Source organism: Choloepus didactylus, chromosome 8 (assembly GCF_015220235.1).
Source record: "Choloepus didactylus isolate mChoDid1 chromosome 8, mChoDid1.pri, whole genome shotgun sequence".
In the NCBI taxonomy this organism is placed as follows: Eukaryota; Metazoa; Chordata; class Mammalia; order Pilosa; family Megalonychidae; genus Choloepus; species Choloepus didactylus.
In genome coordinates, this window is record NC_051314.1 from 88,414,173 (window position 1) to 88,433,167 (window position 18,995).

The window sequence follows — 18,995 nt, forward strand, 5'->3', positions numbered from 1 at the left end:
TTATGGAAATTAAAGAAACTGTTGACCAAATTAAAAAGATTCTGGACACTCATAGTACAAGACTAGAGGAAGTTGAACAACGAATCAGTGACCTGGAAGATGACAGAATGGAAAATGAAAGCATAAAAGAAAGAATGGGGAAAAAAATTGAAAAACTCGAAATGGACCTCAGGGATATGATAGATAATATGAAACGTCCGAATATAAGACTCATTGGTGTCCCAGAAGGGGAAGAAAAGGGTAAAGGTCTAGGAAGAGTATTCAAAGAAATTGTTGGGGAAAACTTCCCAAATCTTCTAAACAACATAAATACACAAATCATAAATGCTCAGCGAACTCCAAATAGAATAAATCCAAAAAAACCCACTCCGAGACATATACTGATCACACTGTCAAACATAGAAGAGAAGGAGCAAGTTCTGAAAGCAGCAAGAGAAAAGCAATTCACCACATACAAAGGAAACAGCATAAGACTAAGTAGTGACTACTCAGCAGCCACCATGGAGGCAAGAAGACAGTGGCACGATATATTTAAAATTCTGAGTGAGAGGAATTTCCAGCCAAGAATACTTTATCCAGCAAAGCTCTCCTTCAAATTTGAGGGAGAGCTTAAATTTTTCACAGACAAAGAAATGCTGAGAGAATTTGCTAACAAGAGACCTGCCCTACTGGAGATACTAAAGGGAGCCCTACAGACAGAGAAACAAAGACAGGACAGAGAGACCTGGAGAAAGGTTCAGTACTAAAGAGATTCGGTATGGGTACAATAAAGGATATTAATAGAGAGAGGGAAAAATATGGCAAACATAATCCAAAGGATAAGATGGCCGATTCAAGAAATGCCTTCACGGTTTTAACGTTGAATGTAAATGGATTAAACTCCCCAATTAAAAGATATAGATTCGCAGAATGGATCAAAAAAAATGAACCATCAATATGTTGCATACAAGAGACTCATCTTAGACACAGGGACACAAAGAAACTGAAAGTGAAGGGATGGAAAAAAATATTTCATGCAAGCTACAGCCAAAAGAAAGCAGGTGTAGCAATATTAATCTCAGATAAAATAGACTTCAAATGCAGGGATGTTTTGAGAGACAAAGAAGGCCACTACATACTAATAAAAGGGGCAATTCAGCAAGAAGAAATAACAATCGTAAATGTCTATGCACCCAATCAAGGTGCCACAAAATACATGAGAGAAACATTGGCAAAACTAAAGGAAGCAATTGATGTTTCCACAATAATTGTGGGAGACTTCAACACATCACTCTCTCCTATCGATAGATCAACCAGACAGAAGACCAATAAGGAAATTGAAAACCTAAACAATCTGATAAATGAATTAGATTTAACAGACATCTACAGGACATTACATCCCAAATCACCAGGATACACATACTTTTCTAGTGCTCACGGAACTTTCTCCAGAATAGATCATATGCTGGGACATAAAACAAGCCTCAATAAATTTAAAAAGATTGAAATTATTCAAAGCACATTCTCTGACCACAATGGAATACAATTAGAAGTCAATAACCATCAGAGACTTAGAAAATTCACAAATACCTGGAGGTTAAACAACACACTCCTAAACAATCAGTGGGTTAAAGAAGAAATAGCAAGAGAAATTGCTAAATATATAGAGACGAATGAAAATGAGAACACAACATACCAAAACCTATGGGATGCAGCAAAAGCAGTGCTAAGGGGGAAATTTATAGCACTAAACGCATATATTAAAAAGGAAGAAAGAGCCAAAATCAAAGAACTAATGGATCAACTGAAGAAGCTAGAAAATGAACAGCAAACCAATCCTAAACCAAGTACAAGAAAGAAATAACAAGGATTAAAGCAGAAATAAATGACATAGAGAACAAAAAAACAATAGAAAGGATAAATATCACCAAAAGTTGGTTCTTTGAGAAGATCAACAAGATTGACAAGCCCCTAGCTAGACTGACAAAATCAAAAGAGAGAAGACCCATATAAACAAAATAATGAATGAAAAAGGTAACATAACTGCAGATCCTGAAGAAATTAAAAAAATTATAAGAGGATATTATGAACAACTGTATGGCAACAAACTGGATAATGTAGAAGAAATGGACAATTTCCTGGAAACATATGAACAACCTAGACTGACCAGAGAAGAAATAGAAGACCTCAACCAACCCATCACAAGCAAAGAGATCCAATCAGTCATCAAAAATCTTCCCACAAATAAATGCCCAGGGCCAGATGGCTTCACAGGGGAATTCTACCAAACTTTCCAGAAAGAACTGACACCAATCTTACTCAAACTCTTTCAAAACATTGAAAAAAATGGAACACTACCTAACTCATTTTATGAAGCTAACATCAATCTAATACCAAAACCAGGCAAAGATGCTACAAAAAAGGAAAACTACCGGCCAATCTCCCTAATGAATATAGATGCAAAAATCCTCAACAAAATACTTGCAAATCGAATCCAAAGACACATTAAAAAAATCATACACCATGACCAAGTGGGGTTCATTCCAGGCATGCAAGGATGGTTCAACATCAGAAAAACAATCAATGTATTACAACACATTAAAAACTCGAAAGGGAAAAATCAATTGATCATCTCAATAGATGCTGAAAAAGCATTTGACAAAATCCAACATCCCTTTTTGATAAAAACACTTCAAAAGGTAGGAATTGAAGGAAACTTCCTCAACATGATAAACAGCATATATGAAAAACCCACAGCCAGCATAGTACTCAATGGTGAGAGACTGAAAGCCTTCCCTCTAAGATCAGGAACAAGACAAGGATGCCCGCTGTCACCACTGTTATTCAACATTGTGCTGGAGGTGCTAGCCAGGGCAATCCGGCAAGACAAAGAAATAAAAGGCATCCAAATTGGAAAAGAAGAAGTAAAACTGTCATTGTTTGCAGATGATATGATCTTATATCTAGAAAACCCTGAGAAATCAACGATACACCTACTAGAGCTAATAAACAAATTTAGCAAAGTAGCAGGATACAAGATTAATGCACATAAGTCAGTAATGTTTCTATATGCTAGAAATGAACAAACTGAAGAGACACTCAAGAAAAAGATACCATTTTCAATAGCAACTAAAAAAATCAAGTACCTAGGAATCAACTTAACCAAAGATGTAAAAGACCTATACAAAGAAAACTACATAACTCTACTAAAAGAAATAGAAGGGGACCTTAAAAGATGGAAAAATATTCCATGTTCATGGATAGGAAGGCTAAATGTCATTAAGATGTCAATTCTACCCAAACTCATCTACAGATTCAATGCAATCCCAATCAAAATTCCAACAACCTACTTTGCAGACTTGGAAAAGCTAGTTATCAAATTTATTTGGAAAGGGAAGATGCCTCGAATTGCTAAAGACACTCTAAAAAAGAAAAACGAAGTGGGAGGACTTACACTCCCTGACTTTGAAGCTTATTATAAAGCCACAGTTGCCAAAACAGCATGGTACTGGCACAAAGATAGACATATAGATCAATGGAATCGAATTGAAAATTCAGAGATAGACCCTCAGATCTATGGCCGACTGATCTTTGATAAGGCCCCCAAAGTCACCGAACTGAGCCATAATGGTCTTTTCAACAAATGGGGCTGGGAGAGTTGGATATCCATATCCAAAAGAATGAAAGAGGACCCCTACCTCACCCCCTACACAAAAATTAACTCAAAATGGACCAAAGATCTCAATATAAAAGAAAGTACCATAAAACTCCTAGAAGATAATGTAGGAAAACATCTTCAAGACCTTGTATTAGGAGGCCACTTCCTAGACTTTACACCCAAAGCACAAGCAACAAAAGAGAAAATAGATAAATGGGAACTCCTCAAGCTTAGAAGTTTCTGCACCTCAAAGGAATTTCTCAAAAAGGTAAAGAGGCAGCCAACTCAATGGGAAAAAATTTTTGGAAACCATGTATCTGACAAAAGACTGATATCTTGCATATACAAAGAAATCCTACAACTCAATGGCAATAGTACAGACAGCCCAATTATAAAATGGGCAAAAGATATGAAAAGACAGTTCTCTCAAGAGGAAATACAAATGGCCAAGAAACACATGAAAAAATGTTCAGCTTCACTAGCTATTAGAGAGATGCAAATTAAGACCACAATGAGATACCATCTAACACCGGTTAGAATGGCTGCCATTAAACAAACAGGAAACTACAAATGCTGGAGGGGATGTGGAGAAATTGGAACTCTTATTCATTGTTGGTGGGACTGTATAATGGTTCAGCCACTCTGGAAGTCAGTCTGGCAGTTCCTTAGAAAACTAGATATAGAGCTACCATTCGATCCAGCGATTGCACTTCTCGGTATATACCCGGAAGATCGGAAAGCAGTGACACGAACAGATATCTGCACGCCAATGTTCATAGCAGCATTATTCACAATTGCCAAGAGATGGAAACAACCCAAATGTCCTTCAACAGATGAGTGGATAAATAAAATGTGGTATATACACACGATGGAATACTACGCGGCAGTAAGAAGGAACGATCTGGTGAAACATATGACAACATGGATGAACCTTGAAGACATAATGCTGAGCGAAATAAGCCAGGCACAAAAAGAGAAATATTATATGCTACCACTAATGTGAACTTTGAAAAATGTAAAACAAATGGTTTCTAATGTAGAATGTAGGGGAACTAGCAGTAGAGAGCAATTAAGGAAGGGGGAACAATAATCCAAGAAGAACAGATAAGCTATTTAACGTTCTGGGGATGCCCAGAAATGACTATGGTCTGTTAATTTCTGATGGATGTAGTAGGAACAAGTTCACTGAAATGTTGCTATATTATGTAACTTTCTTGGGGTAAAGTAGGAACATGTTGGAAGTTAAGCAGTTATCTTAGGTTAGTTGTCTTTTTCTTACTCCCTTGTTATGGTCTCTTTGAAATGTTCTTTTATTGTATGTTTGTTTTCTTTTTAACTTTTTTTTTCATACAGTTGATTTAAAAAAGAAGGGAAAGTTAAAAAAAAAAAAAAAAAGAAAAAAGACAAACAAGGAAAAAAAAAAAAAAGATGTAGTGCCCCCTTGAGGAGCCTGTGGAGAATGCAGGGGTATTTGCCTACCCCACCTTCATGGTTGCTAACATGACCACAGACATAGGGGACTGGTGGTTTGATGGGTTGAGCCCTCTACCATAAGTTTTACCCTTGGGAAGACGGTTGCTGTAAAGGAGAGGCTAGGCCTCCCTGTATTTGTGCCTAAGAGTCTCCTCCTGAATGCCTCTTTGTTGCTCAGATGTGGCCCTCTCTCTCTGGCTAAGCCAACTTGAAAGGTGAAATCACTGCCCTCCCCCCTACGTGGGATCAGACACCCAGGGAAGTGAATCTCCCTGGCAACGTGGAATATGACTCCCGGGGAGGAATGTAGACCCGGCATCGTGGGATGGAGAACATCTTCTTGACCAAAAGGGGGATGTGAAAGGAAATGAAATAAGCTTCAGTGGCAGAGAGATTCCAAAACGAGCCGAGAGATCACTCTGGTGGGCACTCTTACGCACACTTTAGACAACCTTTTTTAGGTTCTAAAGAATTGGGGTAGCTGGTGGTGGATACCTGAAACTATTAAACTACAACCCAGAACCCATGAATCTCGAAGACAGTTGTATAAAAATGTAGCTTATGAGGGGTGACAGTGGGATTGGGAATGCCATAAGGACCAAACTCCGCTTTGTCTAGTTTATAGATGGATGTGTAGAAAAGTAGGGGAAGCAAACAAACAGACAAAGGTACCCAGTGTTCTTTTTTACTTCAATTGCTCTTTTTCACTCTAATTATTATTCTTGTTATTTTTGTGTGTGTGCTAATGAAGGTGTCAGGGATTGATTTAGGTGATGAATGTACAACTATGTAATGGTACTGTAAACAATTGAAAGTACAATTTGTTTTGTATGACTGCGTGGTATGTGAATATATCTCAATAAAATGATGATAAAAAAAAAAAATAGGTTCAAGAATCCTAAACAAAATATCTATAAAATGATTGCAGCAATATATCAAAAGGTTGGTTTAACATTTGAAAACAAAGCAGTACAATTCACCACATCAATAAAATAAAGGAGAAAAAGATGATCATCTCAATACATACAGAAAAAGCATTTCATAAAATTCAATATCATGATAAATGGCTCTTAACGATCTACAAACAGAAGGGACTCTCAAGGATTTGTGCCCAAAACCACAATCATCATACTTGATGATCAGATATTACAAGTTTTTCTTCTGAGATCAGAGACAAAAATATCCACTGTCACAATTTTATCAACATTGTACTAAATGTCCTAACCTCCACAGTAGAGTGATTAAAAGGGGACAACGTATAACAATTACAAAAAAAGAAGAAAACTGCAATATTCAAAAGGATAAGGATGCATAGGTATAAAATTCAAAGTAATTTCAGACACATTACTAGAATTAATAAATGAGTTAGCAGGTTTGCTGGATGCATGGGTGATATACAAAATAAATCATCAGCAATAAACAGGTGAAAATAAAATTTTAATGTACTATTTGTAATAGCACCAAGAATATCAAATACAAGTCCTTTAAACAGAAATCATAAAAGGTATTTAAAAAGATATAAACAAATGGAATAATATAACAATATTAATATTGTAAACGTTAATTTTAGTCAATTTGATCTCTAAATTCAAAGGAATCTCAATAGAAATCCAGAAATTATTTTTAGAGAAATTGATAAAGTTGATTCTAAAATCCCCGTGGAAAAAGCAAACATATTAAAAAAAAAAAAAAAAAAAAAAAAGCCAAGGACAGGTAGGACTTACCCAACTGAATATTATATCTAGCCAAAAGCTTGTTTCCAAGGTATATTTCCAAGATACATCTATCTTTATATTAAGATTTATTATAAAGATGAAGTATTTAGGACAGTGTAGTGTTGGCACAAATACACAAAGGAACAAAGCAGAAAGTCCACAGACTGACTTACAGGTAAATGGACTCTTGATTACAACTGAGGCAGAACTGTGCCAGTAAGGAAAGGAAGACCTTTCCACCAAACGGTGCTGGGCTCTTAATTCTAATACAATCTAATTTGCATTTACCCCTTTAATTTTTTTCCTGTGTAAAGACTATTGTACTGTTCTAAGACCACAAAAATGTTCTCTTTTGTTTTCTTCTAAACACATTATTTATCGTTAAAATTTCAATCAGCAATTCATCAAGAATTGATCTGTTATATAGTGGGAGTAGTGAATGATCTTTTTCGCAAAACAATTAAAAATTCAGTTTATTCTGGAAAAAAAAAAAAAGACACCATTCTGAGAGTGGAGCCAAGGTGGGAGAAGATACTTACAATGTATATCACTAACAAAAAGATTACTTTCAAAATAAATTCATATTTACTTTTTTATTTATTTTTAATACATTTTTATTGTGAAATTTAACATATATCCAAAACAGTGATAACTTTCAAAGTATAATTTAACAAGTAGTTATATAGATAATTTCAAAGAATGTTATGGGTTACAGTTCCATGTATAAGACATACAAAAGAAGGTGATAACTTTCAAAGTACAGTTTAATGGGTAGCTATAGAGCAAATTTTAAAGAATGTTATGAGTTATAGATCCACCATTTCAGTTATTTCCTTCTAGCTGTTCTAATACCCTAGTATCTAAAAAAAATATTTATATAAAGATTCAGTATTTGTAATCCTTTGTTAAATCTTATCTTGACTGTTGCTATCCTTTCCTCTCATTTAATCACTTTCTCAATCTTCAGGGGTGTCCAAGCAGTGACCACCTTAACTTGTTCATATTGATAAGAGGTATGGACATTATGGGGAAGGGAGCTTCACCTGGTTGTTGTTCCTGAAGAGGCTGTTGTCTCTGGGTTTTAGGACTTCTATGGCATAGGAACACTCTGGTGGATTTAAGTTTCTGAGAGATAAACTTAGTGAGTGAAACTTTTACAGAATCTCAGATAGGGACCTAGGTATTTAAGGACTACTGTTGGTTAGTGCTTGGCATACTGAGGCCATTTGGGATATATAGCTGGAGCTTCCCTGAGAGTAACCTCCAGGACAGCCTCTCAACTCTATTTGAAATCTCTTGGACACTGTAACCTTACTTTGTTAACTTTCTTTTCCCTTTTGGTCAAGAAGGCATTTTCAGTCCCTCAATGCCAGGGCCAGGGTTATTCCTAGGAATCATGCCCCACATAGTCAGGGAGATTCACTCCCCTGGGAGTTATGTCCCATGTAGGAGGTTGGTTAAGGAACTTATTTGCCATCTTGGGCTTAGAGTGAGAGAGGCCACATCTGAGCAACAAAAGAGGTTTGATGGAGGTGCCTCTTAGGCATAATTATGGGAAGACTTGGCCTCCCATTTACAGCCCTAAGTTTCACAAGAGCAAGCCTCAAGATTGAGAGCTTGATTTATTAAGTAGGGGGTTCCTAATTTCACATGGCATATATTCTGTCCAAGATAAACAATCAATGTCTCACATTATCTTCACTTAGTTGTCCAATCATTATGACTCTCAATTTTAAACAATTATCGTAACACAAGACATCCCAGAGCTCTTATCAGTCACTAATTATTCATCCCTAGTATTAGTGTAGCACTGGTAAGGTATTCCTATTAAATATAGTCTATAATTTGTAATGGGTAGTTTTTCCATATACCACTCTTTGTACCAGTGTCATACCTTAGAAGTATATCATGAAAACACTAATTCATACTTGTAGTGCTACTCTGTGGGTTACACACCTTTAAACAACCACTTTTGATCATGTTCACCTTCAATGTGGCACTGATACTTATTATATGAATCATCATCACCCCTATCCATTCCCATACCTTTAAGTTCACCCTCATTCTCATGTCTGTACATATTAGGTTATCATTCCCCCTTCACTAGCTTCTATTTCTAGGTCCCTATATTCTACATCATAAGACACTGATTTTACATTGTTCAGGTTGTAGTGGTAACACACAATATCTCTCCTTTTGTATCTAGTTTATTTCGCTCAGCATTATGTCTTGAAAGTTCATCCATGTTGTCATATGTTTCAGGACCTTGTTCCTTCTTACTGCTGCATAGTATTCCATCGTATGTATATACCACATTTTGTTTATCCACTCATCTGTTGAAGGACACTTGGATTGTTTCCATCTCTTGGCACTTGTGAACAATGATGCTGTGAACATTGGTGTGCAAATATCTGTTCATGTTACTGCTTTCTGGTCCTTTGGGTAAAAACCAAGAAGTGAAATTGCTGGATCATAGGGTAATTCAATATCTAGTTTTCTGATATTGAAAACAACCAAACTGTCTTCCACAGCAGCTATACCATTATATATTCCCACCAGCAATTAATAAGAGTCCCAATTTCTCCACATCCTTTCCAGCATTTGTAGTTTCCTGTTTGTTTAATGGCAGTCATTCTTATCGGTGTGAGATGATATTTCATTGTGGTTTTAATTTGCATTTCCCTAATAGCAAGTGAAGATGAACACTTTTTAATGTGTTTTGTAGCCATTTGCATTTCCTCTTTGGAAAAATGTCTTTTCATATCTTTTGCTCATATTATAACTGGGCTGTTTGTACTACTGTCATTGAGAGGTAGGATTTCTTTATATATGCAGGGCATCAGTCTCTTATCAGATATATAGTTTCAAAATATTTTGTCCCATTGTGTTGGCTGCCTATTCACCTTTTTGAAAAATTCCTTTGAGGTCCAGAAGCTTTTGATTTTGAGGAGTTCCCATTTATCTATTTCTTCTTTTGTTGTTTGTGCTATGCATGTAAGGTCTAAGAAGCTATCTCCTAATACTAGGCCTTGAAGATGTTTCCTTACACTATCTTCTAGGAGTTTTATGGTACTGTCTCTTATATTGATGTCTTTGATCCTCTTTGAGTTAATTTTTTATAGGGTGTGCATTAATTTTTGTGCATTAATCTTGTATCCCGCCTGTGCCAGTTTGGATATAACATGTCCCACCAAAAGACATGTTTTAATCCAATCATGTGGGATATTTGGGTTAGGTTGTTTCCATGGAGATGTGACTCACCCAACTGTAGGTGATAATTTTGATTAGATTATTTCCATGGAGGTGTGGCCCTACCCCTTCAGCATGGGTCTTGATTAGTTTACTGGAGCCCTTTAAAAAGAGCCACACAGACCCAGATGCTTGCTGATGCTGACACTTAGAGATTCTTGGAGAATGTCATTTTGAAACACAACCTGGAAGCAAGCAGATGCCAGCCACATGCCTTACCAGCTGACAGAAGTTTTCCAGATGCCATCAGTGCTTTTCAGTGAAGGTAGCCTATTGTTGATGCCTTAGTTTGGACGCTTTTATGGCCTTAGGACTGTAACTCTGTAACCAAATAAACCCCCTTTATAAAAGCCAATCCATTTCTATTATTTTGCATAATGCCAGCATTAGCAAACCATAACACTGCCATTTTACTGAATTTGTTTATTAACTCAAGTAGCCGCATCATCAATTTCTCAGGATTTTCCTAATATACAATTATATCATCTGCAAATAATGATAGTTTTACTTCTTCCTTTCCAGTTTGAGTGCCTTTTATTTCTTTGTCTTGCCAGATTGCTCTGGCTAGAACTTCTAGCCCAATGTTGAATAATAGAGGTGACAGCGGGCATGCTTGTCTAGTTCTCAATTTAGGGGGAAGGTTTTCAGTCTCTCACTGTTGAGTACTATGCTGTCCGTGGGTTTTTCATGCATGACCTTTATCATATTGAGGAAGTTTCCTTCAATTCTTATCTTTTGAAGTGATTTTATCAAAAAAGAACGCTGAATTTTTTCAAATGCTTTTTCTGCATCTATTACAATGATCATTTCATTTTTCCCTTTCAATTTGCTAATGTGTTGCATTACATTAATCAATTTTCTTATGTTGAACCACCCTCGCATGCCTAGAATGAAACACACTTGGTCATGATGAATGATTCTTTTAATGTATCTTTGGATTTAATTTTCAAGTATTTTCCTGAGAATTTTTTCATCTATGTCCATTAGGGAGATTGGTCTGTATTCATTACCTGTAGCATCTTTATCTGGTTTTGGTATTAGAGTGATGTTAGCTTCATAAAATGAGTTAGGTAGTGTTCCTTTTTCTTCAATGTTTTGAAAGAGTTTGAGCAGGAATGGTGTCAGTTTCTCTTTTGAAAAGTTTGGCAAAATTGCCCTATGAAGCCATCTGGACCTGGGCTTTTATTTATAGGAAGCTTTCTGATGACCGATTGTACCTCTTTACTTGTGATTGGTTTGGTGAGGTCTTCTATTTCTTCTAGGGTCAGTCTAGCCTGCACATGTGTTTCCAGCAAATTATACATTTCCTCTAAATTGTCTAGTTTGTTCATCTACAGTTGTTCATAGTATCCTATATGATTTTTTTTAATTTCTCAGAATCCACAGTAATGTAGCCCTCTCATTCATGACTTTGTTTATTCAGGTCTTCTTTTGGACTTTGCCAGTCTAGCTAAGGGTTTGTCAATCTTGTTGATCTTCTCAAAGAACTTACTTTTGGTTTTATTTATTCTCACTATTTTTTTTTTCTTCTCCATGCCATTTATTTCTGCTTTAATCCTTGATATTTCTTTTCTTCTACTTGCTTTAGGGTTAGTTTGCTGATGATTCTCTAGATTCTTCAGCTGTTCTGTTAGTTCTTTGATTTTACCTCTTTCTTCCTTTTTAATGTATGCATTTAGAGCTATAAATTTCCCCCTAAGCACTGCCTTCACTGCATCCCATAGGTTTTAATATGTTATATTCTCAATTTCATTCATCTTTAGATATTTAACAATTTCTCTTGCAATTTCTTCTTTGACTGACTGATCATTTAGGAGTGTATTGATTAACCTCCACATATTTGTGTATGTTCTGGTTCTTTTATGGCTATTGACTTCTAGTTGCATTCCAATATGGTCAGATAAGGTGCTTTGAATAACTTCAATCTTTTTAAATTTGTGGACATTTGTTTTGTACCTCAGCATGTGATCTCTCCTGGAGAACATCCCATAAGTGCTAGAGAAGAAGGTATATCCTGGTAATTTGGAATGTAACACAGTATATATCTGTCAAGTGTAATTCAATTATCACATTTTGTAGGTTCTCAATTTCCTTATTGGTCCTCTGTCTGGTTGTTCTATCTATAAAAGACAGTGGTGTATTGAAGTCTCCCACTATTATTATAGAAATGCCTACTGCTTCCTTCAGTTTTGCCTATGTTCATTTCATTTACTTTGGAGCAACTTGATTCGGTGCATAAACATTTATGATTGTTTTTTCTTCTTGGTGAATTGTCCCTTTTATTAACATATGGTGTCCTTCTTTGTCTCTTATGACAAAATCTTTAAATCTTTGCATTTAAAGTCTATTTTGTTTGATGTTAGTATTGCTACCCCTGCTTTCTTTTGGCTGTTGCTTGCATGGAATATTTTTTTCCATCCTTTCACTTTCAGTCTCTTTGTGTCGCTGGATCTAAAATGAGTCTCTTGTAAACAGAATATTGATAGTTCATATGTTTTAATTGTAAACAGCATGTTGATAGTTCATACTTATTAATCCATTTGACAATCTATATCTTTTAATTGGGGAGTTTAGTCCAATCAAATGCAATGCTATTACTGGGAAGGCAGTTCTTGAATCAACTTTCTTACCCTTTGGTTTTTATTTGTCAGATCTGCTTTACCCCCCACTCCTCTCTTTCCCCCTTTAAGTTTCCCTTACTGATACTCTTCAGTTCTGTGCCCTTCTCCAGACCTATCTCTCCTCTTTTTTTTCTCAGCCTGTAGAAGTCCCTTTAATATTTCTTGCGGGGAAGGTCTCTTGTTAACAAATTCTCTCAGCATTTGATTGTGAATATTTTAAACTCTCCCTCAATTTTGAAGGAGAGCTTTGCTGGATAAGGAATTCTTGGCTGGCACTTTTTCTCATTCAGAATTGTAAATATCTCATGTCACTGCCTTCTCATGGTGCCCACTGAGTAGTCAGTACTTAGTCTTATGTGGTTTACATTGTATGTGGTGTGTCACTTCTCTCTTGCTGCCTACAGGAGTTTCCCCTTCTCTTCAGCATTTAACAATCTGAATAGCATATGGCTTAGAGTATGTTTATTTGGATTTATTCTATTTGGAGTTCATTGGATGTCAACGATTTGCATATTTATGTAATTTAGAAGGGTTGGAGTTTTGCCCCAACTATGTCTTCAATTACTCTCACTAGCCTTTACTCCTCTCTTCATCTTCTGGGACAACAATGATTCTTATATTTGTGTGCTTCATGTTTCCATCATTTCCCTGAGATCCATTTTAAATTTTTAAATTTTTTCACCATTTGCTCTTTTGTGCATTCATATTCTATTGCGCTATCCCCTGGTTCACTTATTCTTTCTTCTGCCTTTTCAGGTATCCTGTTGTGAGTCTCTAGTATATTTTTAATTTGATCAACAATATCTTTTATTTCCATAAGATCTGCTATTTTCTTATTTATTCTTTCAAATTCTTCTTTATGCTCTTCTAGAGTTTTCATGATGCCCTTTATGTCCTTAGCCAACTCATTGAAGTTGTTTTGGATTTATGTGTACTTCCTTAATTAATTGCTCCAAGTTCTGTGTCTCTTCCAGTTTTTTAATTTGGTCATTTGGGTTGTCCATATCTTCTAATTTCTTCATGTGCTTTATGGTTTTCTATTGTTGGCCTTGTAGCATTTGCTTATCTTTATAAGGTTATTTTGGGATATGCAGGATTATTTGAACATTTATCTATAATTTGGCAGAGCTACAGCTTGGTGACATGCACCTTCCCTGTCCTACAAGCAGATGGCACTCTTGAGCCACCTCTTACTCTCAGGCTAGTGCTCCCCCAACATCACCTGTGCACTAAAAGAGGTCCAACCTGGATAGAAATCCAATCAGCACACCAGTTTGCCAGCACTATGGGGGAAGAGGAGAGGGAAGGCCCTGTACAGTTCGTCAGGGAGTCTGTTCCAGGGCACAATGCTCCCAGCAATTTCTGGGGCTGTTAGTGGACCACTCTGGGGCTGTGGAGCTGCATATCTCACCTTCTAGCTCAAATGCACTGCAGTCCTCATCTTCCATGTGCCCATGAGTCCCTGGAGCTGGGAAGGGGCTACTGGTGCTTCCATGCAGTGACCTTGCCTCTAGGCTATGCTCGGCACTGGCTTCTGTGGAGAAAGAATGAATGCAGTAACCACAAGTCCACTGAATCCTGAGTTCCCTCATGGGAGCTCTCAGCCACAGGGCTGTGAAGGTTTATCTCCCCAGCAAACTGCTGAGATGGGTGCACAGGGTGTGGAAAGCTGCTCACTCCTGTGCTTTTTGGCCGGTACCAGCCACCCATCCCTGGCAGCTGTCCAGGCTGAAAACACTCACCCTGTCCTTTCACATGCAGTCTCTCTGCCTCCCCAGCTAAGTCCCTTCTGTATGGTGTAGAAGTACCTGCCTAGATGCTGGTACCCTGGAACGGCTGTTCAGGGGCACTTTCTGCCCTATCTAGTATTTTAAAGGAAGAGAATTTTGCTCTGCTTCTCCTAATCCACCATCTTCCCAGAAGTCCCTGCCATCTTCTATATTTACTTTTATATGTACTTATACATATTATTAAATATTCATAAAACTAAGGCAATAATATATTATAGTATTATACATAGTTATTAAGCTTTTATATATAAATAGAAAATGTATAAACATAATATATGTAAATATATATATCAATTTGTATCAGTACATGTGAAAAATACATACAGCCCAAGAGAAAAATCAAGAAAACTCTTAGACACTTAATAAAACAGCACATTCAAATAGTTAAGAAACATATTAAAAGGTGTTCACCTTCATTAATAATCTGGAAACTACAAATTAAAACCACAAATATATATCACCATTGTTCCAGTTTCCTAATGCTGCCGTTATGCAAAATCACCAGAAATGGATTGGCTTTTATAAAGGGGGTTTATTTGGTTACACAGTTACGGTCTAAGGCCATAAAAGTTTCCAAGCTAAGCCATCAACATGAGTATACCTTCACAAAAGAAAAGCCAGTTGCATCTGGAAAATCTCTGTTAGCTAGGAAGGTACATGGCTGCTGATCCCAAGTTGTGTTTGAGCTTCTCTCTGAGCTCCTGAGCTTTCTTCAAAATGTTACTCTTGGGGCATTTTGTCCTCTCTTAGCTTCTCCAGAGCAAACACTGGGCTAGCATTCCCAAAGTGCCAGCAAAAGTCTGCTTTCAGCGGCGGTCTCCAAAATGTCACTCTCAGCTGCTCTGAGGTCCTTTTGTTTGTGAGCTCTTTTATAGGACTCCAGTGATTAAATCAAGGCCCACCATGAATGGGCAGGGTCCATATCTCCATGGAAATTATCCAATCAAATGTTTCACTCACAGTTCATTGAGTCACATCTCCATGGAACACTCAAAGGATTCCAACCTATTCAACACTAATACATCTGCTCCCAGAAGATTGCACTAAAGAAAATGGCATTTTGGGGGACATAATACATCCAAACTGGCACAGCCATTCACATACAAGAGTAGTAAAAATGTAAACACGGACAATAGGAAGTGTAGCAAGAGTGTGGCTCAATGGGAACTGCATGCATTGGTACACCTACTTTGGAAAATCATTTGTCATTATCTAATAAAGTAGAACTTATGCATACACAATGATCCTGCAGTTCTTCTCTTGATATTTACCCAATTCAGATAAAAATAAGCAAACTAAAAGAATATGCACAATAACATAAATGAACCTTATATACATAATGTTGAGTGAAATAACCCAGATGCAAAGTACATCTTTATATACTTCAGGATGAGGCAAAATAAAACTACAAGTTTTAAATTTGGGATAGTCATTACCTTAGGGGAGATGTTATACTTTGGGGAATGGGGGAAGTTTCATACTGGTCATGTTCAGAGGCAGAGTATACTTGAGTGTTTGCTTTTGGATAATTCATGCTTTTGCATATTTCTGCGTATGTGTTATTTTTTCTGCACATACGTTATTTTTAAATAAGAGAAATATTGTGCTAGGCAGAATTCTAAGATGACACCCCATGATCCCTGATCCAGCATTTGAGTGTAGATGAACCTGTGAATATGATGGCATATGGGCTCCATTGATTAAGTTGCATTATTTGGCCAAATAATGGACAAATGGGACAGTCTCTCCAGTGTTCTTAGTTACTTTAGTTAGACTCCACTGCAGCAGACCAGAGAGGGATTGGAACTCAGAGAAAGGCATGCTCCTCCTGGCTTAGAAGAAAGCAAATGTGTGGACTGCCTGTGGGGTCTACATGGCAAGGAACTGGAGGCAGCCTCTAGGAGTTGAGAGCAGTCTCCTGCTGGTCTCTAGCAAGAAGATGGGAACGTTGGTCACAGAGCCACAAAGAAATGAATTCTGCCAACAACCAGTCAGCCTGGAGGAGGACCCCAAGCCTCAGATAAGAATCACAGCTTGGGCTGACACCTTGATTTCAGTCTGGGGAGGCCCTGAGCACAGGGCACAGCTAACTTGTATCCAGACTCATGAACCACAGAAATAAACGTGTGTTGTTTTCAGTCATTAAACTTGTAATTTGTGATCTACCCATAGGAAACTAATATAAGTTTTAAAAATACTAGGAGTACTAGGAAAAAATGTATGCCATTGAATTTGATAACTTAAATGAATGGAAAAAAAAAGCTAGAAAAATATAATTTTCAAAAATTGACTCAAGAAGAAATAGAAAACATGAACAGACCTATAATCATTATATTAAATATTTCTATAAAGAAAGAGTCAGACACTCGGGGGAGTAAATCTCCCTGGCAAAGTGGAATATGATTCCCAGGGAGGAATCTAGACCCAGCATCATGGGATGGAGAACATTTTCTTGAACAAAGGGAGATGTGAAAGGAAATGAAATAAGCTTCACTGGCAGAGAGATTCCAAAAGGAGCCGAGAGGTCACTCTGGTGGGCACTCTTACGCACAATATATGCAACCCTTTTTAGGTTCTAATGACTTGGAATAGCTAGCAGTAAATAACTGAAACTATCAAACTACAACCCAGAACCTTTGAATCTTGAAGACAATTGTATAAAAATGTAGCTTATGAGGGGTGACAATGTGATTGGGAAAGCCATACGGACCACACTCTCCTTTGTCCAGTGTACAGATGGATGAGTAGAAAATTGGGGGCAAAAAAATAAAAGGCACCCAGTGTTCTTTTTTACTTTAATTGTTCTTTTTCACTTTAATTTTTATTATTATCTTTGTGTGTGTGGTAATGAAAATGTTCAAAAGTTAATTTTGGTGATGAACGCACAACTATGTAATGGTCCTGGAACAATTGAATGTATGCTTTGTATGACTGCATGGTTTGTGAATATATCTCAATAAAATTGAATTTAAAAAAAAGAGTCAGACATATGATTTTATACACAAATACTACCAAATAAACAAGGGAAAAATCCTAATTTTAGATATACCACAAAAAGAAGGAAACAACTCTTTTTATGATGATCTAGCATTAATTCTGATACAAAATCTGACAAAGACAAAATAAAACAGTCTCACTCATGAACATAGTTGCAAAAATCCTTTAAAAAATACCCAATGCATTTCAAAAATAGTACTCTGTATCATAACCAGACTGCATTTGTTCTAGTAATTTAAGGTTGATTTTAGATTAGAAAATGAAATAACGCAAATCACTAAAGTAACAGACATATAGGGAAAAATCACACCATCATCTCAGTAGATATAGGAAAGGCTTCCATTTTATTGAAAATTCATGCCTGTTTATTCACACTTAAAAAAAATAAGCCAAACAATTCTCAGAAGACAAGCAATAGAAAGAAGCATCTTCAAACTGTTAAAGTGATTATAAACCAAAAGCCTATAGCATACACCATCCTTTAGAGTGAAACATTCTAAACATTAGCTTTAAGGTCATAAACAAAGCCTAGAGTAACCATTATCCCTACTTCTATTCAAGCTTGTATTGAAGATCCTACACAGTACAATAAAGCAAGGGAAAGAAGAGATAGAAGAACTGGAAATGAAAGAACAAAACTGCCTTTATTTACAGATAATATTGTTGTTGTTACAGAAAAAAGTGAAGAATCACAGATAATTGGGTATAATTAATAAGAGAATATAACAAGATTACTGTATATAAAATAATATGCAAAAATAAAATTGCATTTCTATCCACCAGAAGACAGATTAGAAAATGAAATTGTCATGCTACCATTTTAAATAGTACCCCAAATATAAACCACATAGGAATAAATCCAATGAAAAAGGCCACTCCTTTGTGGAGAAAATTATATAATTTATTGAATGTCATCAGAGAAAAATCTCAGTAAAGGAAAGATATATGCACTTACCTCACATAACAACTATAAAGTTAGTGATTATTGGCCCTAATGGCTCTTTAAGTTATAGCACTTTTTGGATATAATTATTTTTTCACCCAAAACTACAGTAAGTAAACATGCTATAAAATGTGTACATCAACATTACAATGTGGAACAAAAACACGCACCACATAACTTGATATATTTGTTTCTAGTAAAGGAAACCATTTGGATTTGTACATCATTGTTGAGTTGCACATCATATTTGGTTGGAATTCTGTCAAAAGAATGCTCTGGAAAAGAGGTCATAGGGAAGTGAGCAAACCAATAAACTTCCTACATAGCATGTCAACTAAGGGTATAGAAATAGTTGCTTTTAAAGTGCTTGAAGAGTTTGGCTTTTTCAGGAGCTTTTGATTGGGCATCTCCAGGATCATCAGACACCTTGTACTGCAAAAGTTAATTTCCAGAACCTTAACTTTTGGGTCTTCTTATGCTAAGAGTGTGCTGTCCCCCCAACTGAGTCACATTCCAAAAATGACCCAATCCATTATATTACATTTGGTAAGATCTGACTTGTAGACAATG